General features: G+C 43.9%; 1 protein-coding gene and 1 non-coding gene across 2 annotated transcripts in view; one reads left to right on the forward strand and one right to left on the reverse strand.

Annotated features, from left to right (window-relative positions):
- LTK (leukocyte receptor tyrosine kinase) overlaps positions 1-26244 on the reverse strand; it is a 465297-nt gene that overhangs the window by 427910 nt on the left and 11143 nt on the right. The gene's annotated exons all lie outside the window — the stretch shown is intronic.
- On the forward strand, positions 12729-12846 carry LOC138260600 (small nucleolar RNA SNORA64/SNORA10 family). Its single transcript, XR_011198908.1, has one exon. It is a non-coding gene; the product is annotated as a small nucleolar RNA SNORA64/SNORA10 family (small nucleolar RNA).

The raw sequence follows: 26244 nt of genomic DNA on the forward strand, positions 1-26244 counted from the left end.
CCCAGACGCTTCGCTCTCCAGGAGCAATCAAGGACAGTGAAGCTCACTCCAGGAGGTCCAAGACTTAGGTTCTACTGCACTCTAGTTAGATAACTATACCAGGCCCCCTGGATGCTTCGCTCTCCAGGAGCAGTCAAGGACAGTGAAGGTCACTCCAGGGGATCCAAGACTCAGGTTCTACTACACTCTAGTTAGATAACTATACCAGGTCCCCTGGATGCTTCGCTCTCCAGGAGCAGTCAAGGACAGTGAAGGTCACTCCAGGAGGTCCAAGACTCAGGTTCTACTGCACTCTAGTTAGATAACTATACCAGGTCCCCTGGATGCTTCGCTCTCCAGGAGGAGTCAAGGACAGTGAAGGTCACTCTAGGGGATGCAAGACTCAGGTTCTACTGCACTCTAGTTAGCTAACTATACCAGGTCCCCTGGATGCTTCGCTCTCCAGGAGCAGTCAAGGACAGTGAAGGTCACTTCAGGAGGTCCAAGACTCAGGTGCTCTTGCCCTCTAGGTGGATAACTACACCAGTCGCTCCAGACGCTTCACTCTGCAGGAGCAGTCAAGGACAGTGAAGGTCACTTCAGGAGGTCCAAGACTCAAGTTCTACTGCACTCTAGTTAGATAGCTATACCAGGTCCCCTGGATGCTTCGCTCTCCAGGAGCAGTCAAGGACAGTGAAGGTCACTCCAGGAGGCCCAAGAATCAGGTGCTATTGCCCTCTAGGTGGATAACTACACCAGTCGCTCCAGACGCATCACTCAGCAGGAGCAGTCAAGGACAGTAAGGTCACTACTGGAGGCCCAAGACTCAGGTGCTATTGCCCTCTAGGTGGATAACTACACCAGACGCTCCAGACGCATCACTCAGCAGGAGCAGTCAAGGACAGTAAGGTCACTACTGGAGGCCCAAGACTCAGGTGCTATTGCCCTCTAGGTGGATAACTACACCAGTCGCTCCAGACGCATCACTCAGCAGGAGCAGTCAAGGACAGTAAGGTCACTCCTGGAGTCCCAAGACTCAGGTGCTACTACACTCTAGTTAGTTAACTACACCAGACCCTCTGGATGCTTCCCTCTACTGGAGCAGTCATTTGCTTTTAAAACTTCTTCCATTCATCTAAAAACCATAAACAATCCAATAAAATATGTTGGGCAATACATTTTTGTTTTAAGTCACATGTACATAAGCCCAGGTCATCCCTAATTATGGCTTTTATTTTTAGATCCATATGACAAGGGTTTAACACAACCCTGAATTTTAGCACCACATCCCTTAACTTAGGGTTAGCTAGAGCCTCTATATAGGGGACATTTTCCTCATTTCTCCACCTGTGCACGATAAACTGGGTGGATATTCCCCCACCCAAGTAGCCTAAACCTGCTTCTCTAGCACTTTTATTTACAACAGCACGCAATTCCTGCTTCAGTATTTGTTCTCTGCGCCACTGATGAACAGCTAAGCCTAGGAAGGCACAAATCTTCCCCAGCTGTCCTCTCAGTTGGAAAGCCCAATTCAATTCACTTGTCATAATTTCCTTTTTATATAATCACACTATTTTAGAAATCCCTTCTTCAGACAGGCTCAACCAGAATTTCAATAAGGCTTGCATTCCCTGGTAGCTCCACACTGTCATTCGGTATTCCGCCCCTAAAGCCTGAATCGTACTTGAGGGGGGAAGCGTAAGCAAATGTTTCACGCGTTTACTTTCTTCCGCATCCCAGTTCAGCTTCCAGGCAAGAGTTGAAACTTCTACCCCATATTGAAATTACGGATGCACCATAGCATTGCAATGCGGAAAGTACGGGACGAAGAGACGGTCCTCCATACTTCCGACTAAACTGCTTTAATCCCCAAACCAAAGGTAGTGCAGTGGTTTTTAGTGACTCTATATGCTCTTTCCTTCTTAATTTGGAGTCAAACCACATGCCAAAATATTTATATTTATCAACCAAATCTACTTTGTCACTTCCAAAGTACCAGGAAAAAGCCCTCTTCCTTTTTCCAAACACCATTATTTTTGTTTTGTCAAGATTTACTGCAAGCTTTTTACTTTGACAGTAATTATACAAAGCATCTAATTTTCCTTGCAGACCCAACTCTGTCATATCAACTATCACCAAATCATCAGCGTATAATAAGCAAGAGATATGAGTGCCATCTATTTTTGGGCAAAGACCCCTAGCCTCCTTTAATACATTTGGCAAGTCGGACAAAAATATGGCAAACAACAGTGGGGCCAAGACGCAACCTTGTTGCAACCCATTCTTTATAGGGATCTTCTTTGATAACGATCCACCAGCATCTAGGATCACTTGAGCTCAGTTTTGCAGATGCAGTCCTTGAAGGAGGAAAAGTAGGTCTGAATCGACCCGAGCGCTTCAACATATCCTATGACAAGCTCCGATCCACCAGATCAAAAGCGGCTCAAAAATTAACAAAACAACAAAATAAATTCCCGCGTACCTCTATTGACTTTTTTGCCAGTGCCCAGAGACTAAAACAATGGTCTAATGTCAAGTGACCCTCTTTAAAGCCACTTTGTTCTACTGGAATCAGATTATTTAACTCTACCCAGGATTTCATTAGACCTAACAGTAGCTTGGCAAAGATTTTTTCGCCCACATCCAGCAAGCTGATTAGGCGATTATTCTTTGGTTGTGTAAGATCATTTTTCTTATAAATTGGCCTAATTATGCATCCTTCCAGTTGCTGAGGAACCGGCTAGAGTCAAGAATTTAGTGAAAAGTAGAAGAAAAGAGTCTTGCCTGCCAATCAACTTTATTTTTTATTATTATCGCTGGAAGGTTGTTACAGCTATTCCTTCTCTGCAATCTTTCAGGGCGTCCTCCTGCTGTGGCGTTGAAAGCCTGTCTCCTCCTTCAAGACTGATATCGGTATCTCCTAAAAGGCAACATGCCTTAGAGATTCTCTTTACCCTAGAGAAACCTTTCAAACCCTTCTTCGGGCCACTCAGACCACATGTCCGCATTTTGTTCAAGGGCATACTGTGTTTCTGTTCTCCTGGGACTAGGTGGACTATATAATTTAGGAAACTTTCCTCTAGCTCCCAGTTCTTATGCCACTACCGCCCCCTTCACAAACCGTGAATCTTATCCACCAACTGACGTCAGTCTCTAATACCCTGCCCCAACACAGTTCGACAATTCCGACTCTTAGAGCTGCTTCTCCGTAATTACCATATTTTCTACGACACCTATCACTTCCACCAGGATACGGGAGCTTGTTGTTAAGAGTCTTCGTGCAGTCATACAGGGGCTTCCTAGTGACAGGCATGAGCACGATAATAGCAAATTGTCATATGTTTTCTCTAGGTGAAGGATACCAACACTTCCAAGTTAACTGCCTGTAATTCAAATAAAATAAAATATGAGGGATAAGTCACTTACTCCAGGCAAGATGGAATCGAATTTGAAATATACATCATCAAAAAACTCTTCTCCAAAAGAGAAAAGACTAGAAAAGAAAAAGCAAAAAGCAATTGGCACCAAAAATCCTCTTTTCCTCCTGGGTTCTTGCTGGGGGTATATTTGAGGTGTAAATGGCCCTTCAGCGTCGGGTTCCACCTGCTCGGCAGGCACGCACGATACGGCAGTCCGACAAGCCCCAGCTCCACAACTTCACCCGAAGTCGGGAGAAGTTGGGGAAGAAAACGCTGCACCTTCTGCAATCCGGGGGTGCTACCTCATCGATACTTCTTCTCCAGCTGACCGCGACCCGGCTCGGCCGCAGCACCCACACCACACCTGCTTCAGGCTGGGAAAAGGCTTCCACGCCCTTCCTCATCCACGGCTCCATGGCCCGGTTCGGACGACCAAGTTACCAGCTGCGGCTCTCACAGGTCCCTGGAGAACCACAGGCAACGCCGGGGAGACGCAGGCAGTTGTGGGGAGACGTGGTCCGATGGGGGCCAGAGGACGCCAGAGGAAATGGAGGAGGCGCCGGAGAGTCGCCGGAGAGATGCCTACTCAGGCAACAGTGGCGGCGACTTGCAACAGCACTCTAGTTATATAACTACACCGGTCTCTGCGGATGCATTGCTCTGCAGGAGTAATCGACGACAGTGAAGGTCACTCACATAGCAGTGGAGTTCAGATACACTACGATGCATCACAGTAAGCTCAATGTCCAGTGGAGCTATAGGTTTTAAAATAATCTCCCTTTATTTATAAAATAGGAAATGAAGGGCAACTAAAACGATTAACATCAACACCAAACAGAAGGTTCTAGGACATTTTGGCCCCAAGGTATGATCCTAAACAATTTTATAGCACTGACAAATTAAGGTGCTACAATTCAAATTACCGGGCCTCTGTGTTTGACATGCAATCCTAGGGTGTTACTGGTGCACATCACTCAATGCTCCCCTGACGTACACGGCTGCGTGCCCTTTAGGCACATTACCTGTTGCCCCCTGCTCGACATCACCCGGTCACCCACGTCTCCTACTGCACAGAGTAATGACTGAGTGTCGGTCTGTGTGGATTGCTGGCTGACCTGTATGCATTGAGTGCCTGTATGTCTGTTGGACTTAGTGAAAATATGTATCTGCAGTTATATGACATGCATGCATGTGCCCTACATGTATTCTGTGTACCTCTGTGCGCATGTACCTCCTGGATTTGTCCATGCTGCTTCTTGGATGTATGGACTACGTTTTTGTTAAGCCGCAGCCCATACTTAAAAGCCACACTGAAATTATGTGTTTTTGCAGGACTCCAGTCCCTTGAAATATATACTATGCTTGATGTCATTAGACTGCCCATGCGTTATTTTGCTGGAGCTTCGCACAAACCAATACACAGTTTGTGGAATTACGTCTTCGCCCTTTTTTATTTAATATATGTTTTCTGGTCACTATCTGTACCAAGGAAAGGCATGCCTTCCGCCGTTACAAGTGACCACACACCAGCCCTGCGGGGACAGTTAGAACAGCGAGCGCGGTTGTAATTGTGTTGTCTCTGACAGGGATTGCGCACACTGTCAAGGCTACCCTCAGTCCCCGGAACTGGGGTAGATGTCAGTCTGGGCACAGTGAGTCACTCCGCGTTGCTAATGTCACTGTCACTCACTGCCAGGAACGAACTGACCACAAACTCAATCTGGCTAATGCCTGTTCAACCTGCTGCCTGAAAGGTTTTAGAGCCAGACCTCTGCGGTTTTGAGGGTTAGGGCCATTTCCCTGTAGGTGTTTCAGGTCTTCCTTATTGGCAGCACGTCAGGTAACAAGCACTGGCGAAGTCAACACTCCTGATCTGCATTGTGACAACTGACTAAAATATTTTTCAAAAGCATACTGCAGTGAAAAAAGAAACAAAATAAAAAACTATTGCTTTCAGTATATACCTCAGTTAAACATTTTAATGTATGATGATTCGTTATACTCCTGTGATTTAAATAGTTATTTGTATACTGTAGTGCAAGCATTCTATTGGAGATGGAAAGATAAGTCAGAAAATAACATGAAGTCAGAAGTGATACTCTTGAGGGCTAGCGCCGAACCCCTCTATATGTTCATTTGAAAGAATTAGTAATAATGGGTAAACAGGCCGTGGCATTGGGGAAACAGACCGAAAATGTGTTTCTAAACAGTTCCCATCCCCCAACAACCCCCACCCACCACCCCTCCGGAATCGAGTTGCACACATCTCCTCACGGCCTCCCAATTTCTCAGCGTGCACAGCCCGGGTGGAAATGGGCCTGGCTGCTCGAGGCAATCCGCAGGGCTCTTGATGTATTTCCACCTGTCTCTGCTCACTACCACATCCTCCCACACAGACCCCGGGGGAGCATCGGTGCACGCCTCTAACTCCTCCCACGTGCGTCACACTCTGGATGGCGCCCCGCCGGCCACTCAGCTTCCTTCGCCTCCCTCTGAGAATTTAACTTGATTGACTCGTCGTGAGCGGTACATGACATGGATTGGATTAAGAGGGACACAAAATATTTTTGAGAATTAGCGAAACTAGAGAATTGCTTATGCTTTTGTTGACTTATCTACTTTCTTCAATGCCACTTGGGCCCGGCTGACACAGCAGCCTGCGTGCTGGAGGAAGAGCGTGGACGCTCTCTGCCACACTGCGGTTTTTAGTATCTCCGCTGGGAGCAAACGTGTAAGGCCGTTTAATTCTTAAAATACGTAAAATGGTATTAGTGTAAAATGCACCGATTATAGTCATGGGCGTCAATTCACCAAAATGCCAGGGGTAGCGGATGCCACATAACATGCCACTGGACCTTTACTTTCCCTGTCACACACATGCGTACACATTCACACGTACACATATTCTCTCACATGCACACATTCTCTCTGCAGGCATGCAGACATTACATTTAAAAACATTTGTTACTTACCGCAGCTGCCAGGGAGGGTCAAATCTCAGCTGATTGTTCTCCATTTTTATTACACTAATAGTGAATAATGGTTAATTTTTGTTATTACTCACTATGAGAGTAATAAAAAAAATTACATAAAACGAGGAAAGTGCGAGTACAGCGTCCATAAGGACAGCTGCCCTGTGTTCTTGCATTGATTGTGACACCTCTGTGGCCAGGGGTCGAAAAGGCACTGCTTGGGGTCGCAAGGGACAAGCCAGGGGTAGCAGTTGGGACCCCTGGCGACCCCTAAATGACGTCCATGATAATAGAGGAGGGTCTGGCTCCATCCGCTCTTAGAGGTATGGACATCACTTCACCAAAACACCAGGAAGTGACCCACACCCCATTTCATCTTTTCTTTCTCTCTCAGACAGACACACACACGCACCCTTTCATTTACATAAGCACACTCTCACCCCGAAGCATGCACACAACATACATTTAAACGTGTTTTTTTACTTACTTCAGCAACCAAGGAGGATCATAGTCCAGCTATCTGAACTTCATTTTTTATTACACTAATAATGAATAATATAATATTATTCACTATTAAGAGTAATATCAAAGACTGAGTGAAAACAAGAAAGTGGAGCCCCAAACAACGTTCATAAGGACAAGCTGTCCTGTGTTCCTGACACTGATGCTGTTACCTCCAAGGCCAGTGGTTGCAAAGGCAGTGCCGGGGGTTGCAATGGGCAAGCTGGGGGTCGCAGCAGTGACCCCTAGTGACTCCTAAATGACATCCATGCTTAGAGCTCCTGTACAAGCCGAGCTGTGAATATGTTTGCTATGTAAATGAAACAAGAAACAACACACAAAATATGATAAAGTTTCTTCAAAATTCAAAAACGTGTATTTCTTTAACACGCGGAGCTTTGAAATTTATAAGTCACATTACAGCACTGAACTGAGAAGGTGAGTTTTTAAACATGAACCATTAGTGAACCAAGAGTCAAGACAATTGTGATGCAAACCCAGCGCATGCCCCAGGTTATTCTTGAGCAACACTATAGTCTATTAAATCAAACACAATAAACTGTACAGGTGATATTCTGAACTCACATATTTGAAAGTGCTTTATTACAAGATAATGAAGAAGAAAGATTCTTGGTGAAATAAAATATTTGCCTAAGATCACAAAATTTAAGTGGGTCAGACGTAATTTATGTGGGTTTTCTAGTCTCACTTTGCAAAAACCCGCCACTAAATTGGTATCTATTTGTTTTTCCTTTTTTATGTTAACACTTTGTTTTTACCTCTGTGTCTTTTTTCTGCAGTTTTTGTATAGAGAGCTACCTCAGCTCAGTGGATTGTAGTTTTTAACATGAACACGAGCTACATTTCACAAGGTCACATTTGTTTTTTAAAAGAATAGGGAGATTAAGTGATTTGCCCAGAATCACATGGTGTTGAGCCAACACCGTGACTCAAATCTGGTTCCCCAGTTCCTAAGTCAGCAGCTCTGGCTATTATGCCAAATTCCGGGGATAGGGAGTGTGGCAGGTAGGAGAGAGTGGAGGGATAATAGGCTTAGGGAACAGCGCAGAAACGTCTTGTGATGTTGTGATGTTGAACCCTGAAATCTGATGATGCTTAGATGATACGGATGAAGTGAGTCTGAGGGTTCTAGAGAGGGGAGATGAGTTGTGCTAAGCATTTTAGCTGGAAGAATAAATGCTACTACCACATTGATGAATATTGTGTGGATTCATACATAATTTTGTGGAGGAGGAGTCTGCGCTGAGGGTAGCACGTAGTGGTGACCACCACCTATGGATAAATATTAAGTAAAAAGAAAACATTCAAAGGAAGTGCCCGGATGGAGAATATAACAAACTGTAAGCAAAGCTGTTTTTCTTTGCGCTTCATTCTAATACTTGAAGGCCAATTGTGGTCGTACAGACCTAGTGAAAGGTTTTTTTTTTTTGCTTGTTATATTGACTGTAGCACTGCGTTCAGCCAAGGATTTGATGTAATGAGGAATTACTGGACTTTGGGATATTGTGGAGTTTGTGTGCAGGGTGGATTGGCCCTCAGTGAAGAAGAATTGAAGGAAGCTGCAGAAGGAGATGTGGTGTACAATTTGTTAAAAGTACTTTTAAATGATGGGTGGAGAGAAACTAAGGAGTTGAGTGCAGAAGTACAGCAGTATGTTATGGTCAAATATGAATTAAGTATTCAAGGAGGCAAGATTTTAAGGCGTAATGATTCCACCTACCTGGTTGAGAGCAAAGTTGGTTAAGATTGTGCATGAAGGACATTTAGAAAGAAGTATGACAAAGAGGAGGTTAAGCCAATTCTTCTGGTGGCCTAACATGGATAAGTAAGTGGAGGAAATTGTGAGAGATTGCCAGACGTGCAGCTACCTATTACCACTTTACTGAAGTGGTAATAGGACAAAAATACCACACCAATATTCCACTGTAATGTTATATGTTATGTTATGTTATGTTATAGAGGTTTATATAGCGCCTAACTGCCAACGGCCTCGTAGCGCTTATACAGCCATAATGATGACATACTGCTTAAAAAAAATATTCAGGGGATTTAAGTTTTAAATAGCCAGGTCTTCAATTCTTTTCTGAACAACAACTCTTGAGAATTAGCTCTCAGCTTGAGAGGAAGGTTATTCCAAAGTAAAGCGCCTTGGTAAGCTACCGATCTTCCTCCCCATCTGGCTTTCCTCATGATTGGAACTTTAGCCAGATTAGCTGAGGAGGATCTAAGAGGTCTGGCTGGAATATAGGCCTGGACAAGAGTTTTCAACATTTCAGGTCCCTTATCAAATATAGATCTGTGAACGTGGCACAGGGTCTTGAACTGAATCCTTTCTGCTACCGGGAGCCAGTGTAAAGAAACAATTCCTGGCCGTATTGAGTGATGTTTAGGGATGTTTAGTAGCAGACGAGCCGCTGCATTTTGTACTCTTTGCAGTCTCTGAATTACATATTTCGGGGAGCCAATGAACAACACATTTCCATAGTCAATCCGGGCACCAATCAGTGCCTGGACAACCATTCTCCTCGCTGTGAAAGGTAGAATAGTTAACACCTTCCTCAAGGTCCTTAGTAGAGCAAAGGCGGTTCCTGCTACTCTATTTGCATGTTGGGCCATAGAGAGAAGGGGATCAAGCCATACCTGAGGCTTTTAATCAGGCCTTTAAGAGGGGGGAGGGTAGATATTCCTCTCAGTATGCTGGAGTTAAAAGGGGGAATTTTATTTCCAAAAAACATAACCTCCGTTTTATCATCGTTGAGCTTTAGTTCAGCCATCCAGGTTGCAACTGCCTTCATACAAGGACCTAAGGCTAGGCCCATATCCGGATGGGAGTTGGAGAAGGAAACTATCAGCTGCGTATCATCGGCATAAGAAACTATGTTCAGTCCGAAGGGCTCAACTATGCCTGCTAATGGCCTCATGTAGATGTTAAAAAGTAACGGACTCAAGGCCGAGCCCTGAGGAACACCACAGCTGTAATAACGCAACAACAGATATCACTAAGTTTAAATACCTTAAAGCTTATAAATTGGTTCCACTACTTATCTAAACTACACAAAATAATCATATGGGCAACATAATATGTAATTCTGCCACAGTTTCACAAAATCCAAATTATGGTTTTCGAAAAACGGAAAATACAAAAGTGTATGTGAAATACATAGCACTGAAGTCGTTTTTTGGCACCTCCTTTTTTTACTCCCTTAACTTAACCATGCAAAACGTTTACTATTTCCACAATAAAATGGGAGGAACAAGTCTGCTAAATTGTGAGGACATTCATCAAAAAGGTCCAAAGTTATTAAGGGAGAAAATGTTTAAAAATCCATTCATAAAAAACTTAACCTATTGCCATTGAAGTAAAGTAGTAATAGGTTGTTAATAACAATAAAACGTAATACTTAACTATATGTAACACCCTAAGCCAGTAGTCAGCAAAACGCTGACCGCACAATAATGGAAATTGGTGATAAAAAAATACATGGCTTATTTTCATCTTTAGTGAACACAGCTATGAACCAATCACATACTCAGTTGTGCGCCCCATGTACCATGATATACCATGAACTTAACATGGAATAACGTAGCGCAATAAGTAAGTATGTTTTATATAACTTATAAATTAGCACAATATATAAGTATGTTTTATATAACTTATAAATTTAACATTACCTACAGTATTTACATATACAAGAACATTTGCATTTACATATTATATGGATATTTTGCAGATATAAAAGTGACATCTTCTCACGCACTTTAACAGTAAACTTCCTTTAATTTACACAGTCCACTTAACACCACTCTACTGTATAACAATTCACTTTATGGCACTCCACTCTAAGGTATTTAAGGTATGCTACTCCCATTTACAACACTTCAGTGTATGCCACTATATTGTTCGCTAACCTACTGTGCGCTAGTCCTCTTTAAACCACTACACACCGCTCCATTCTACACCACTATACTCAATGCTATTATACTGTTCACCACTGTATTGTATTACACTTTCATGTATGGCAATTTCTGGACACCCCTGCATTGCACCACTCACAACTGTACAACTCCAGTTTATGCTAATCCATTATATGCTATTAGACTATACTCCGCTTTATAGTACACTAATGGAGTGTACGCTATTCGAGTATATGCTAGTCCACTCTACGGCACTTCATTGAATGAAAATACAGTACACGCCACTGTACTGTATTCCAATCCACTATACTGCTATTACACTTTACAAAACTACATTCTGCGCCACTCCACTAAAGGACACTTCATTGTACATTACTAGACTTAATGCTTCCATAGTTAAACCTATTGAATTATAGAACACTCTACTGTATGGTACTCCAGTATATGCAACTCCAATGTACGTTTAAATATTTAACGCCAATAAACTGAACGTTATCATATTGAAGACTAATGAATTCTATGCTAATCCACTGTATGGCACTACATTGTATGCTACTGCAGTATACACCATTGCACTGTGCCCTACTGCACTGTACCCCACTGTAGTGTATGCTATTCCGCTCTGCACCACTGCACTACACAGCACTCTAATATACGCCAATCAACGTTATGGAATTTTAAGTTTACAACACTACACTGTACCACACTCAACTTTACATAAGCCCACTGTTCACCACTAAACCGTATGATACTCCACTGCATGGTACTCCGCTGTACTCCACTCCTGTGTATACTATTCCACTTTACACCACTCCACTGTACCAGATTCCACCATATGCCACTCTTGCCAAAAATAGAGGCAAGTCAAAAAACGCTTTTTCCATGGAAACATGGTCCTAAACAGTTTCGGGGTGATCCTTCAAGGGGGGGATGAGAAAAAGGGGGGATTCCAAAATACATTTTCCACATTCATTGTTCCATAGGGATTTTGAAACACAATAGCGCCTGAACCACAGGACAAAATTACACCAAATTTGGCAGATAAGTGGCTCTTGGTCCAGAAAGAGGCCTGTTTGTTATTTGGTGTAAATCAGTTAAGTAGTTTTAGAGAAATTAAAGGAACTTTAAATTTGTATATATAGGGACGCAAAGGATTCGCGACCCATCCCGATCTTGTTCTGAGATCTAATTGGCTGACAACACTATAACAAGGAAATATTGTCAGCCATGTTGGGCCTCAGCTTTTGCCGAGTCCCACAAAAAAGGTTAAAAATAAAGAAAAGGGAACAGGGTAGAGTCACCCTGACCCCTTAGCTCTGGTGGTCCAGAGGGACCGCCCACCCGGGCTAAAAAGCATTTTTTTAAAAAATGTTGTTGCGTAATTGCAACGGGGCACGAATCCGTTGCAAAAATTGAAAAAACAAATGAAGTGCAGCCTCCCACGCTTTGTCATTTTGATGCCCCTAGGTGGGCCAAGTCCCAGGGGCATTAGTTAAGTGTGGAGGGCCCCGCAGCCTGGGGGACCACCACCTTCCCGGGACATTGATCTCATTGTGTGTGGGGGGGGGGGCACATGCCGACTGCCCTCGCAGCCCCGGGGACCACCAGCCCCCGTGCATATATTAAAAAAATAGAGACGGGTCCGTTTTGGACCCCCTGTAAACCTGGGGACCACCACCTTCCTGGGGCTATTCGCATTGGAGGGAGCCATGTGGCCTCTCTCTATGAGTCACAGATGGCCCTGGAGGCTGCCACCCCCCAGGGCTACTTCTGGTATGGCCTGGGGTGCCCTCGCCATGAACAAAGCTGTTTGCTGTGGCTTGGCTGCAGTTTTGACAGCTGCAGCCTAGTCACAGCAAACACTCCACTTTCTGACAGCAGGACCTGTCTAACAGGGCCCACTGTAAAAAAGCAGAGTTTTCATCTCTGTTCCCTGCACACAGATATGCGTGTAGGGAACAGAGATAAAAGCTTTGCTTCAGCAACCACGGAGCTGCTATTTAAAGCACCTCCTTGGTTGCTGGAGCAATGGGACCACAGGGGAGGCTTTGAGGATCCCCATGTGGTCCCAGATAGCCCATAAAGGGCATATAATAAAAACAAAAATTAAAATCAACCGGGACCCAGGGGAGGCCATGAGGCTCCCTCGCGGTCCCAGATAGCCCATTAAGAGCTAAAACAAATGTTAAAAAACAGTCTGTAGCTCAAGTGTGAGGGTCACAGACCTTCACACTGAGCATTGAGGGTTCAAATTCAGGTGTATCCCTGGTCATTTCCCTCCTTTATTTTTTTTAAATGCAAATGTTTAAGGCTCATACTGAAAGGTGATCTTACTCTTTTTAAGTGACAGATACATTTTTTGTCTTCAAATCGTGAAGAAATATCTCATTTCAAGTACATCATACATCAAAGTGTAAAAAACTCTCTTTCTCCCTCTTTCAATCTCTTTCTCCAACTCACACACCCACTCAGACACTTACGCACCCGCTCACAGACCCACTCAGACACTTGCGCACCCACTCACAGACCCACTCACACCCTTGTGCACCCACTCGCAGCCCCAGTCAGACCCTCACACACCCACTCACAGACCCACTCAGACAGTTACGCACCCACTTACAGACCCACTCAGGCTCACACACCCACCCACAGGCCCATTGGCACCCTCATGCACCCACTCACAGACCCGCTCACACACACTGACGCACCCACTAAAACACTGATGTATGCACTATCACACCCAGACAGACACTCTCACAGCCACTCTCACCCCAGATAAACCCTCTCACACCCAGAGAGGCTGCGACAAACTCCAGCCGAACGTGGCCAAAGGGCCGTGCACAGAGTGAGATTGGTTGTTTAGGGGGTCAGCCGCAGTGTCTGGCTGCAGGCCAGCTCTTCTGGGCAACCTCTGCTGTGCATGGGTGAAGTCCTTGCATGGTGCAAGTTTGGGTGCTTATAGGGGGTTGGCCAAGCCCTGTGGCAAACTTCCACCACGTACGGCCGAAGACCGTTCACGGTGGTGGTTGGATTAACGTATAGTAATTAGAGTTATCTCAAGTAACTATGACTTGTGCTCTAAGGTAAGGTAACTATAACTTGCTCCCTCGTAACATTTTAAACTAACAAATCCCTGAAATTCACCAGTTATAGTAGCAACTGAAGTAACTATAACTTTTGCCCCCACAATGCACAGTGCTGTCATCAATCATTTCAGATGTAATCAGTAATTTTATCAATGATGTCATAAAACTTCATGAGTAATATACTATGTGAGGTCATAAGCAGTGCATGATAAGGATGTGAGTCATAGCTGCCATAGTTACTTCAGTTAATTATAACTAGTGAAATTCAGTGGAGTTTAAAAAAAAAGTAAATTAAGATGATAGATATTAAGATATTGTTACCAGACCTAACTATAAAAACACTTTAACCTTTGTTTTTTTCTAAGGTTTTTTTAACGTGAAGTAACAATATAAAAAAATGTCCTTTTTAGGTAAGTTAGACCTACTGGCTTTGTCAAAGTGTCAGAACACCAAAATATATATGGCTCGCTTATTGGCTTTAGCAAGGTCTCGGCAACCTAACCTATATGAAAGTGATCTATTGGCTTTAGCCATTTCCAAAGTAATACCTATAAAAACACACATGGCAAAGCATAATAATCATTGCAAGAAAACTCTTTCAAAGAAAGCTTTTTTTTTTCAAACTATGAATGTGTGTTTAAGCCATTCTTTAACACTCTTCTTTGAAGATCTTTTTATTAGTTTCATAACCAACAGGTAAACTTTAAACGCAAGACTGCAGTCTCCATAAACTGACCCCTTCCAGCTCTCCCAGGTCCACAGTATATATAAACAGCTTCAAACATCAAGTACAGTGTAGACTTCCCCACATCAATGGATTCCTTCCCCATCATGCAAACCCTGATGTATATCTTCACCCATCCTCCCTGCTCGACATGAGACCTGGCAATCAATACAACAATCCTTCCCCCCTGTGCCAACCCTGGACCCAACTGTCTGACCCAAAACCTTCTGCTTCGTCCATGAGTTGCTTCCAGGATCCCCATACCTTCTCATATTTCTGAGGGACACCTCATGACCGATAGCCCAGTTTTTCCTGTTGCATGCACTATTCTAAGTTCGACCTCCAGGCTTTGACTATTGGAGGCGCTGCTGTTCTCCAATTGCAGATAATGCGCCGCTTAGCAACTGCTAATCACATATTACAAAACAGTTGCATGTATTTGTCTAACGACTGCTTGCCCCATATCCCCAGCATTACCAGGGCTGGAGTAAGGTTCATGGTGAGCCCAGCTCTCTCGATATTGTTTTGCCGATTGTGTTCCAATATCAGTGTATATGGGGGCAGGTGAATAGAGGGTGCAACAGTGTGCCTTGTTGTCTGCCACCTCTGAGGAATCTATTATTGTCTATCTTGCCCATTGTCAACAGATGTGCTCTAGTGCAGTACACTCTGTGGAATATCTTTAATTGTACCTACCTAATTTCTTTAGCACTCTCCCCACACTCCAGCTTAGGAGCATACAGCTCCAGCTCAGAGTGCTTTAAAATGAAGTGTAAGCTCTCCTGTGGTCGTCTGTTCAACGACCCAGGAGACACAGGTTTTTCAGAAAAAACTTCCAGAGGGGCTGCTGTGCTCCTTGCAGTCCTCACAGCACTTTTGAAAATTCTTTTTGGTGCTCCCTCCCCTCCTTGGGGCACCACAGCAACCATACATTGTAGAACAAAAAGCCCATGCAGGGCATCATGAGGCACTCCCAAGAGGGAGAAGTAAATATTTTAACTTTGGTACCTATCCAGAGCACCCACAGCCTGGATTTTTTTTAATGAAATTGCAGCATAGGGAGCCCACTCCTGCGGTGTCCTTGTCTTATTTTCATATTTTATTTTTTTGAATCCTTTATTTTGTAGTGGGTGCCCCAGTCCCACCTGGGCACTCACAACATACACCATCTTTAGAAGAAGCAGGGGGGTCCATGACACCCCTACCCCAACTGGCTCTCCTGCAAGCACCCATCCTCGGTGCCAGCAGGAGTTGGCTTCATTATTTTGCTCCTGCCCAGCTGGGAGGAACATTTCTTTTTACTACCGCCAGGCAAGAGCAATTCTACCTTCCATGCTTCTTTCTGCTCCTACCAGGTAGGAGCAGGGAACAACTATGTCCCTTGGGAAGGGGTTCATAGGACACTGCTTTGCATCAGCCCATAACATGGCTTGGTAGGTGGGCTCCATGCCCACCCAAACAATTATGCAACAGGCCGTGAGGGATGGGGTCTCCAGGGCCATATCATGGCTCAGGGAGGGAGCTTCATGGCCTCCTACCCAAATACATTTGGTGCAAGACCCAGGGGATGAGGTCCCTGAGGCCTTTAGATGGCTTAGGGAAGGGTGCATACATACCCCAATCCCCTTCATTTAATTTGTAATAGATGGGTCAGTCCCTCTGTAAAGGCTCAACTTTTTTAGAAACTTTTTAGTACTGCAGTACTGTTACAAAATCAGTTTTTTTTTTACCCTTGGGGATCCTTCTGAGATCATTCCCCCCCCCCCCCTCACCACCAAGCCTAGAAGGCCAATGTATCCCTAACCCACACCCTATATATTTTTGATTTTTATTTTGCAGGATATGAGGTCAAAGTCATTGAGTCCTAAAATGGCTGCCAAACATCTATGTGATTGTGAAGCAGCCAATCAGATCTTTTCTTTTAGATCTGCTAGTCCCGCATAAGTACTGCATCTTTAAAACTACATAAACGTTGAACCTTAATTTCTCAAAAACTGCTAAATGGATGTACATTAAATCACAAAACGCATGCTTTCCTGGGTAAAGATCTAGCTTTCTGACAAATTTGGTGTAATTCCGTTATGCAGTTTTTGTCTTATCGCTTTTCAATTTTCCTACTGAAACCTGCATGAGGAGAACATGTTTTGGGACTCCCCTCCATTTTGTTCTTGGCCCTTCTTGACAGATCTCTACAAAACATTTCAGGAAGGAACTGAGTTGGCTTAACCTTTTTTGAGGAACGTTTTATAAAGATTTGTCAAACAGTGTCAAAGTTATTAGCAAACCAAAAATACATTTACTAGGAAACCCAGTCCTAACTACAACTACGCAGTGTTGACCGCCAGTGTACTATTTATCTATATCTATATGTATTTATTGATATCTACATATATCTATCTATTGGTGTGTGTGTGCTTTGCTTTTAGGTCCCTTCAGAATTTGTTAATTATGCTTTGCACTGCAACAAAAACTGGTGAACATAATTACACCACACTTGTCATGAAAAAATAATTTTAGTCTAGGTCCTTATGTGTTAGGTGTAAATCCACTACAGATTTGTATGACAAAAAGGTAACACTCGGGCTTTGGAGTGTTAATCTCATGACATTTTTTATAGCTAGTGGCTGAATGCCATGCACTAAGCTCAAGGACCTTTACACATGGCCAAATGCTGTGCGCAGTTGGATCTGAGGCAACAGGGGATGGGTGAAAGACATGGTCATCAGTGACATCATGTGTGAGGTCATGAACACTTAACCCATGGGCACAGACATACCCATGCACACTCCCTCATAAATAACAGTGATTCATAACAGTCCCTAGAATATGATATTATAATGGCTTCATTCAAGCACCTGTTGTTCCAGTCATACAGGGGATCGTGGAACCCACCCCTGAGGGACCCATTTGAACTAAAGCGCAAGTATATCTGTGTGGCTTGCAACTTTTTAAAATTTTAGGATCTCCAAAGCAGGTTTTATCTTTTTGGTCTGCTGGTCCCACAGCACTAGTGCATCTTTATAAATATATAAACTTTGAACCTTAATTTGGGGCACTTCTATTAGCATTACACTGCTGTCAAACACTGCGGCACGATGGGTATGCTTTAAAATACATCTATTTGTATGCTTCGTGCCTTATAAAAGGCTTTGGGCCTGACTACAAGTCAGCTGTTGTTTTCTGTCCTCTAAGTAATCCGATGTTTGCTCAGGGGTCGGAATAGCGAGTTGAGTGTTATTTAATGCATATAATGATTATCGGATGCGTTAAATACCTCAACCTTTGTTAACTTTTAGCAGGTGAAACCTGCGAAATATAATGAGGAAAGGTATACAGTATTTACTGTACCATGCAGAATACCCTTGGATACCAGAATCGGCGTTTTATTCCCCAGAAACTTGTAAAAGGTGCTATTTATCACACCTGATAAATAACAAACACCATGGTATTGTTATTTACCAGGTGCGATAAATAGGACCTATAATTGTATTAAGGTCCTCATTGATAATTGTAATCAGGCCCTTAGATGTGGAAGAGATAACACTTGGGGAGTAGTGGGCCGAGATACATAACTAGTGTAGGTGATGGTGGGTGATGCAGCTCCATGAACAGCTGTACTCCATCAAGTGACACATTTGACAGGCGTTATTCCCATTTCGGTAGATGCCTCCTCCTTCCCCTCCGTCCACACTCTTGCCAGAAGATGTCCTGCCCAGAAGACAGCCACCATTTTGGAGGTTCTCATTAGGTTTAACTTCTCACTGCATGATGCACTGCCGAATGGTCAGTAAGTGGTGAAGCCTGAACATAAGTTGGTGAATCCGCGAGGCAAGTTAAAATCTCAGAGCACATACTTGCATGTAACCATCCTAAAATAGGCCACATTGCCTACCGCCACACCCCACCCCCTGTATTAAAGGGCCCAGAAACACCAAAAATCTACTGCAACAACCTTATTGGCAGGACTGCAGAAAGGAGCAGGACCCACGATTGGGGAGATGAGTTGGAGGTGGCTCAGCCTCACAAAGCGTTTACGTGCCTTCTTCATTCTGTGCCTGGTGTCCCTCAGATTAGGAGATGCTAAACCGACTGTGGGTGGTGGTAGCTGAGAGCTCATATTTGAAGGTGGGAGCGCAGCGAAGGAGTGTGGTATCTGGATGTGAGGTCATTGCTGAACAAGTGACGTCTGTGAGCATTTTGCATTAGTGAGGATTAGAAAGCCAACACCGATTGACCTCCAGGCGGGGATGTGTGGGTAGGACTTAGCCAGAGCTGAAGACGTAGAAGAATGAGCTGATTTTTTGTGGTGGAGTAAAGCAGTGATGGAAGGTTGCAAGCCTAGATCCTGCCAATTTCGACGCAGCCTTTCATCCTCCTGAAGGTTAGTAAATTGGGCGCCATGAGTGGGTAACAGTAAAGTCCATTTGAAGCACTTAGAAACTGCAGAAATGCTATTTAAAAACAAGTTGTTGTTTTATTTGAGAATGTACCTGAACTTTCAAATACTTATTGAATTACATTGTTCTAGGTGACGATAGCAGATGCTAGTGGGTCCCGGTTACTTAATGGGAGGAGGCAGGAGCGGAAGTCATTCGCTGCTGTGACGGCATCGAAGGAATAAATAAACAAGCTAATAGAGGAGACGCCTCTGCTTATGGGTTCCCGGAGTATTATTTTTTCCAAGTGCAGCACTGCTTCGCATTAAATTTCGCCCTGGCGCTTGTCCTTTTTCTGGGGATGCGCATGCCAGCATCTCTCTCGTAATACAAAATTACAGCCCCCCCTCCCCTGCAGATTACGATGAGGGGCCCCGGAGTCTCCGATATTTTAGTAATATTCATTGGCCCTTTGCTTAAATAGGGGTCCTCCTTCAGGGTTGGTGCACCCCTCCCCCTCTTTGCTTTAGGGGCTGCGTTGCGCGTTTTTCCCAGCGCTGTAATTGGTGGCAGTGCTGCAGCACAAGGCGCTGCAGAGAGCAGCCGCCTCTGCCAGAGACCAGCTGCTGAGGAGTTTCCCGCTCGGCTCAAGCGCAGGGTCCTCTTAAGTGAAGAGGTCTTGACGTGACGTGACGTGAGCGCTCCTATTCCACTTCCGGAGAGCGCGCGCCAGCGAAATCACGTCTTCTCCTGGGGGCAGCTGAAGTTGTCAGTGGCGGTGGCGTAACGCTGCGTAACATAACTAAATATTTCATAAGTGTGTTACGATTTTATTAATAATGGAACTGGAAGAGCGGAGGCATGAAGGGAAGTGCAAGATCTCTCGTTCTGCTTTCTCCCGTCTCTTTTCATGGGGGGGGGGGGGCATGATCCAGAAATGGTAACTTCTACTACCCGGGACGAAGCAGCCAAATATATGCACCAAAACATATCCTTATCAATGATCCCTACTGTACAGTCTGCCCCAGCACTTCAATGAAAGAACTACCAGTTTCACTTCTTAGAAATGTAGCTAGAAGTATCGTTATGAGTGCCACTGCACTTTTAGGTGCATGTAAAAAATGTTTAATACCCTTTGGGCATAGTACGAGGCTGCCTGTTGGGCACCATTACAACTATTGTGGGGATAAACAGGGAAGACGCGTGAAAACGTTTTCTGTGACTTTTTTGCGTGGGGTCCTAACCCTAGCACACTGTTTCACCCACGCAATTTTCTTCTGGTTGGACCGGGAATAAAGTGCCCTTGCAAAAGTGGAGAGGGGGATATTTTGTGCTAATCCAGTGATGGGTACAACCTGAAAAACCAGGTGCAAAAATACTTGTGTCAAATGTTTCACTTTTCGCACTTCTCTCATTGAGACTCATTAGTGACTCTGATATTATAATATTAAAGATCTATGCGGTGCTCGCATAAACCAAATTCCCCCTAAAGTAGCGCAGGTTCGGGTGACAGACACTGAACTGATAAATAAAAACAGAAAAAAAACAGTTTTAAACAGTTTTGCACTAGGTAACTGCTTGTGAACTAGGGAACAGAGCAAACACATTTCATTGCCGTCCATTTTAAAGAAGGATTTTTGCACCAGGGTGAAAATGTAGGAAATGGATTTTGGTACAATTGCTACACATATATAGCATATGTATTGATTATAACTCATTCTATGTATATAATAGAGATTTTAACAAAGAAATTATAGTACATGAATACTCTGTTTTTTCAAATCTCAAACTGATTTTACAATGGTTTTGAAAATGTAGTAATGAAATATGGAGAAAATAAAAACAGGGTGAAATCAGTTTGCTTCGGTTTTGGCCCCGGTGGAACTGCAAGCACAGTATGCTCCATTCTCTGTTACAGAAAAAGTAGAAACGCTGCAAATGGGTTTGCACTGTTTAACTGAAGCAGAGTTTCTGAAATATGTCCTCTGCCCTAGTTTAACCCAACCATTTTTGCAATATGTAAGCCAGAAGTGTGCAAAAATGTAATCCTGTGGACTGCAGGACACACAAAAACTTTTGGCGAGCTCTTCCCTCCCCCTGGGCTATCTAGTCATCTAATACCAGAAATCCTCACTTGCCCACGCTGACAGTCCCTCGCTTGTGAATGATGTCAGTTCAAATAAACCAGCACAGGTGCACTGTGTGAACGCTGGAAATGTCAGTGCCAACAGGCTACGTGGTGCAATCTAAACAATCGAGAAATGCCAGTGTAAAGTTTCATTCGCACTATTGCACTCTATCAGAGCTAGAAATGCCCGTTCAAATATGGACCAGCGCTGGTGCACTCTATGCACGCTGGAAATGTCAATGTAAATGTGCACCACTATGCAATCTTTACAATCTAGAAATGCCAAAGTAAAGTTGCACCTGCACTATCTCAGTCTATGCAATCTAGAAATGTCAGTGCAAAGTTTCACTAGAACTTCTGCACTCTTTCGTGTCTGGAAATGTCCGTTCAAATATGGACCAGCACTGGTGCACTCTATGCAAGCTGAGCTGTCAGTGCAAAAGGGGAACTCTGTGCAATCGATGCAATCCAGACATGTCATTGTAAATAAGCACAAACAAATTAGGGCTGATTTATATTTATTGTTGCAACATTTCACAAACGACCCCCAAAATATCGCTGGCAGCACCTCTGCTGAAAACCATCCATGTAAATTTAGAACTTTAAATGGGTGAAGGTTGCAATGCATCAGTTATTTCAGGTAAAGAATATTGAGGTAACAGTCCCCTAATGTTTCACCACAACCGAAAGCCCTTTGGGATCTGGGTGAACTCAGTGACGTCATTGGAGGCCGCTTTTTTTGTATTTAGGTTTGCGTTAATGTGTATGAAGTCACAACATCGCTCCCTCCTGCAGCTCCTCGGCCACTTTTGTTGCCTTTTGACATCATTTTCCATCGTTCCACACGTTCATCATGCCTTTCGCCGGTATTGAGTGGCCCAGAAAGATCAAAGCGCGGTGTAATCGACATTTGCACAGACTTCTTGTGAATCAGCGTGCAAAGCATGCACTTTGAAAGCATGTTTGTTCTCTAGGCTTTTTGGGGCGAATAAAGAAGCCTAACATTCGGAGTTCAGACAAGCACACTCAATCTCTGCCTGTGTCGAGCTCCGGGATCCCTCCGCCCACCCCTCTCGCCCCCTCTCCGTCAAGGGGGCACGACATAGGTCAACAGGTCAGCAACAAAGTGCAAGCTGAACAGAACCTGGAATTGTTCTCTGCTAGTGGTCTACACTTGAACAGATCTCCTGTCTACTTGGGTGAAATGTCTTAAGGGGAGATTTAGAAACGGGGCTGGTGCACACATTTGTCCAAACTGGACCTGTGCCTGTGTTTGCACGACTGCCTATTAGTATCGGGGTGCAAATTGCGTGTGCTCTCGTTTTGCGCATGCTGTTACCACTCTCTTATGGTGCGTGTTAACAATCCATACAGAGATTTAAAAGTACGCCCAACTGCTGGAAAAAGTGCATGTGTAAATTGTTATTTTTTTTTCCACAAAACTCTAAATCATGCACAAAAAGGCACCCATTCCCCGATGCACACATTATTGCTGCGACCGCAATTAAGGCTGCAGTGCAGATGACGCGGAAAACGTCCGAGTGTGGAATAGCTCTGAGCAGTTTCAGTGCGCTTCCCCTAACTCGAGGCTGTTGCCACTTTCAATAGGGTGAGCGGTAAATTGAGCTAGTGACTTTGTTTTGCACTTTTACCCCCAGCCCCTCGTTATAAGCGTCCCAGTAAATGGTATGATATGCGTCCCACCTGATAAAATCCAACTCTGCTGAAACAGAATCTATGGGGCGCAATAAGTTCCCCCCTATAAAACTATTGTCAGTTTGACCAGCCGATATTTATCGAAAATGCAAAATTGCGATCTGTAGAGAGGCAGCAGTTACCACACATTTCGCAATTAACCAGGGTGCTCCCAACGATGGCCTTCCTGTGTTCCTCACAACTCTTACTCCTGTTCAGGGGTTTGAGAATGGAATGCATATGCATTTAGAGAAACTCTGCTCAAGGTGGCATGGATCACATTACAAATCAACTAAAAAATATAAAATAGAAACATCTGCACCTATACTGTCAATGCCAGGGTTTTCCCTTTGTTTTCTCAAAAGAGGTTTTAATGTTGGGGATTATCTGGCCACTGGTGGCAACCGTATTTATGCCTGCCCCACCTAATCTGATGCCCATGGCTGGTTACAAGGCGAGGCAGTACGAGGACAACCAGAGCACCACCAGAGGGGGGTGCCACGTTTCCAAGATTACAAATTTGCCCAGACAGCCACCTTAGAGGGCAGCAGGGATGAGGCTCAGGGCTTGAAACAGAAATACAGAAGTCTAGGTACCCACTATCCCAGTGTACCTGTTCTCTACAGGAAAGTGCTGGCACTTTCCTATTAAAAGTATTAAGCCCTTGCTGTGAAGTGCCAAAAGTCTCCCTTTCAAATGAAAGATGTGCAGGTACTCGTTCCTGGCATACCTGTCCACTTACGACACTGGCCTAGATATCAATAGGGCACGATGTACAGTGGTGCCAGGGTCCAGGATCCAGCGTGCCCCACTGCAGCTCAACTATGACTGCCCTTTGCTACCTATCTAGGGAGTGAAGGCTCATTTTTAGGTCAAGCCTAGGTACCGTGCATGCTCTGCCTCCCAACATGTTGTAATTACTTCTGTGGGCTTTCACCATACCAATCATAGGCCCATCACTTTCATTCGTTCCTGGGCCTGCCTTTCAAAATTCCTTTGGTTTGTTAGGTAAATGCTTTACGTTTGTCCTGCCTTGAGGCTGTTTTGTTACTGTCTGGGAGACGGACCTTGTTAGATGGATTATTGCACGATCGTCCATATACATTAATGTCGGCGCACTACTTTTTTCTTTTGCCTGTCCTCTTCGCACTCCGTGGCAGTATGTTGTTTCTTCCTCTTCCTTGTTTTGGGGCATCTCGTTGTTTCTTTACGGTGTCTGCAAGTTGGAGGGGAGGGTTTCATTTTTCTTTACTTTTTTGTTGTTGCAGTTTTATATTGCACAATCTCAACCCGGAGATTGGAGCGCTTTACATGTGCACTGATAACATTTCACAAGGACACATTCATTTTTTGTAGGCATGGGAGAGTAAGTGATTTGTCCAAAATCACAGGATGTTGAGCCGATGCCGAGACTCAAACCTGGTACCCCAGCTCCAAAGTCGGCACCTCTGGCCTTTACGCCACATCCTCTACCTTATGCTGCACTCTGTGTGTGAAGCTTGTACTACATTAGTTTAGCAGTTAAAAAAAAAAAACTGGTGTATTTTAAATAGAAAACACACAAGGGAAATCCTCAACGTGTCTCTCTCCCGCACAGCGGGAGAGTGATACTACAACATTCACTGCACTCAGGAAACTCGCCCCACAATGCTTTGCGGGGCATTCATTTTACAACACATTTTTGCAAATAACTCAGCCTGTAGTGGTCCTAGGACAAAGGGACCACCAGCAAAACATTCAGCACAATGTGCGCATTCTGTCCAGTCCATCTTCTGGGTCCCCATTCTATGTTCCGGGGGGTGTGGGCAAAATTATAACCTCTCCCACCATTCAATATCTTTTTAAGCTCTCTTATGGCTGGAACTTTTTTTTTACAGCTTGGAGTAGTTAGTGTTTTAAGGGCCCTGTTTGTAGTAATATTCTAGCAAGCCTGCTGGGCCTGAAAATATCTGTAATGCACTATGTTCTCTAGGGGCTGAGTATATGGTTACATTGCAATGCTCTCTCCCATTTTGTTTTCATGTGGTATGCCTCTAAGGACATGTTTACATGGCCAAATGTTATTTTTATTGTGGTGCCTTCTAAGGGCTATTCTGACCATTACAGTCTAATGCCAAGCTTATGAAAGAATGCACAAACATAAAGTTTATTTCTGATAAAGGTTTTTATTGGGGTTACATGATGATTGCATATGTTTTTTTATCTCTCCTTATTGCAGTTTTGACCAAGATGCACGCCAAAGTTGCATCCTTATTACACTATGACTGCTTGAACACTCTTGATACATTTGGGTGACCCTTCTAGGGGGTATCAGTGGTTGCACAATGTTATGAAATGGTATGTTCCATCTGCCAATGTATATTTGTAAATTATTGCATAGTATTTAGTAGTGTGTGTGTAATAAATGTACTTCTCCTTTTCTAAAGAAAAAGTAGTGACTGGACAATCATTTATTGAGTGTTATTATTACGTGCCAGTGATTGGTGATTGTTATCCTACACCACTTCCCTTGAGTAGGCCTTAGACTGCTCTACCTCACTACCCTGTGAGAGTCAAGCGCTGTAATGGGGTGTTTGGGTCCCACTGAGGACAATTGAGGAACTATTACTTGTGCTGACCACACAACTAATAGCCCAACTTCCAACATTGGAAATACTATATGCATTGGTACAATATCCTGTTTCCCCGGGCTGCCGGTCTCAGAAGTTAGAATTTGAATGAATGTATCTAATAGTTTTTGGTGACAGTAAGATAAAGTCCCTATTGCCAAATGGTCACCCAGCAGGTGTGAAAGGCAGGAGCAGCTCATGCAGCTTTCCCCTCTGTTCTCGAGGCTGCACAGGCTACAATGGAGGAAAGGCTTTGGATGACATTGGTGTAAAGAAAACATCCTATTAAAAATGTGTTTAACTTACTTGTAAGTTGAATGGTAGGAACACTGGGTTAAAAATGGCAGAGTGATGAGTGAAAGTGATGTGGACGGTTTACAGATGTGATGATCACAGTGGATGACAGTGAGAGGGACAGGCCAAAAATGGTGCTGAGAGAGGTAGATCATTTTAGGTATAGTGGTTAAAAATTAGCGAGATGGGGGGCGAAAGAGTTGAGCGCAGTAAATGAAAGTGTTATGGAGGTGCCAGGGAGGGTGACAATGGTTGAAATAGCATGCCATGGTGGTAAAGTTCTGGCTGAAAATGGCTGATGATAGTGCAAGTGAAGGTTCAGAAAGCTGACTAGGATGAATGGTCTTAGTAATGTGTATCATTTTATGTTGAGCTAATTTGATTTTTGTATTACTACTCATGTGGATCTCTTTGGAGTTCCAAATCATGATAATAAAAATATTGATATTGATGATTGGTGGAAGTTATGAGGGAGTAGGCGTTTGTCACAGGACTCTAGATAGTGAGTAGTGCAGCAGGAAGAGT

Source organism: Pleurodeles waltl, chromosome 9 (genome assembly GCF_031143425.1).
Source record: "Pleurodeles waltl isolate 20211129_DDA chromosome 9, aPleWal1.hap1.20221129, whole genome shotgun sequence".
NCBI lineage: Eukaryota > Metazoa > Chordata > Amphibia > Caudata > Salamandridae > Pleurodeles > Pleurodeles waltl.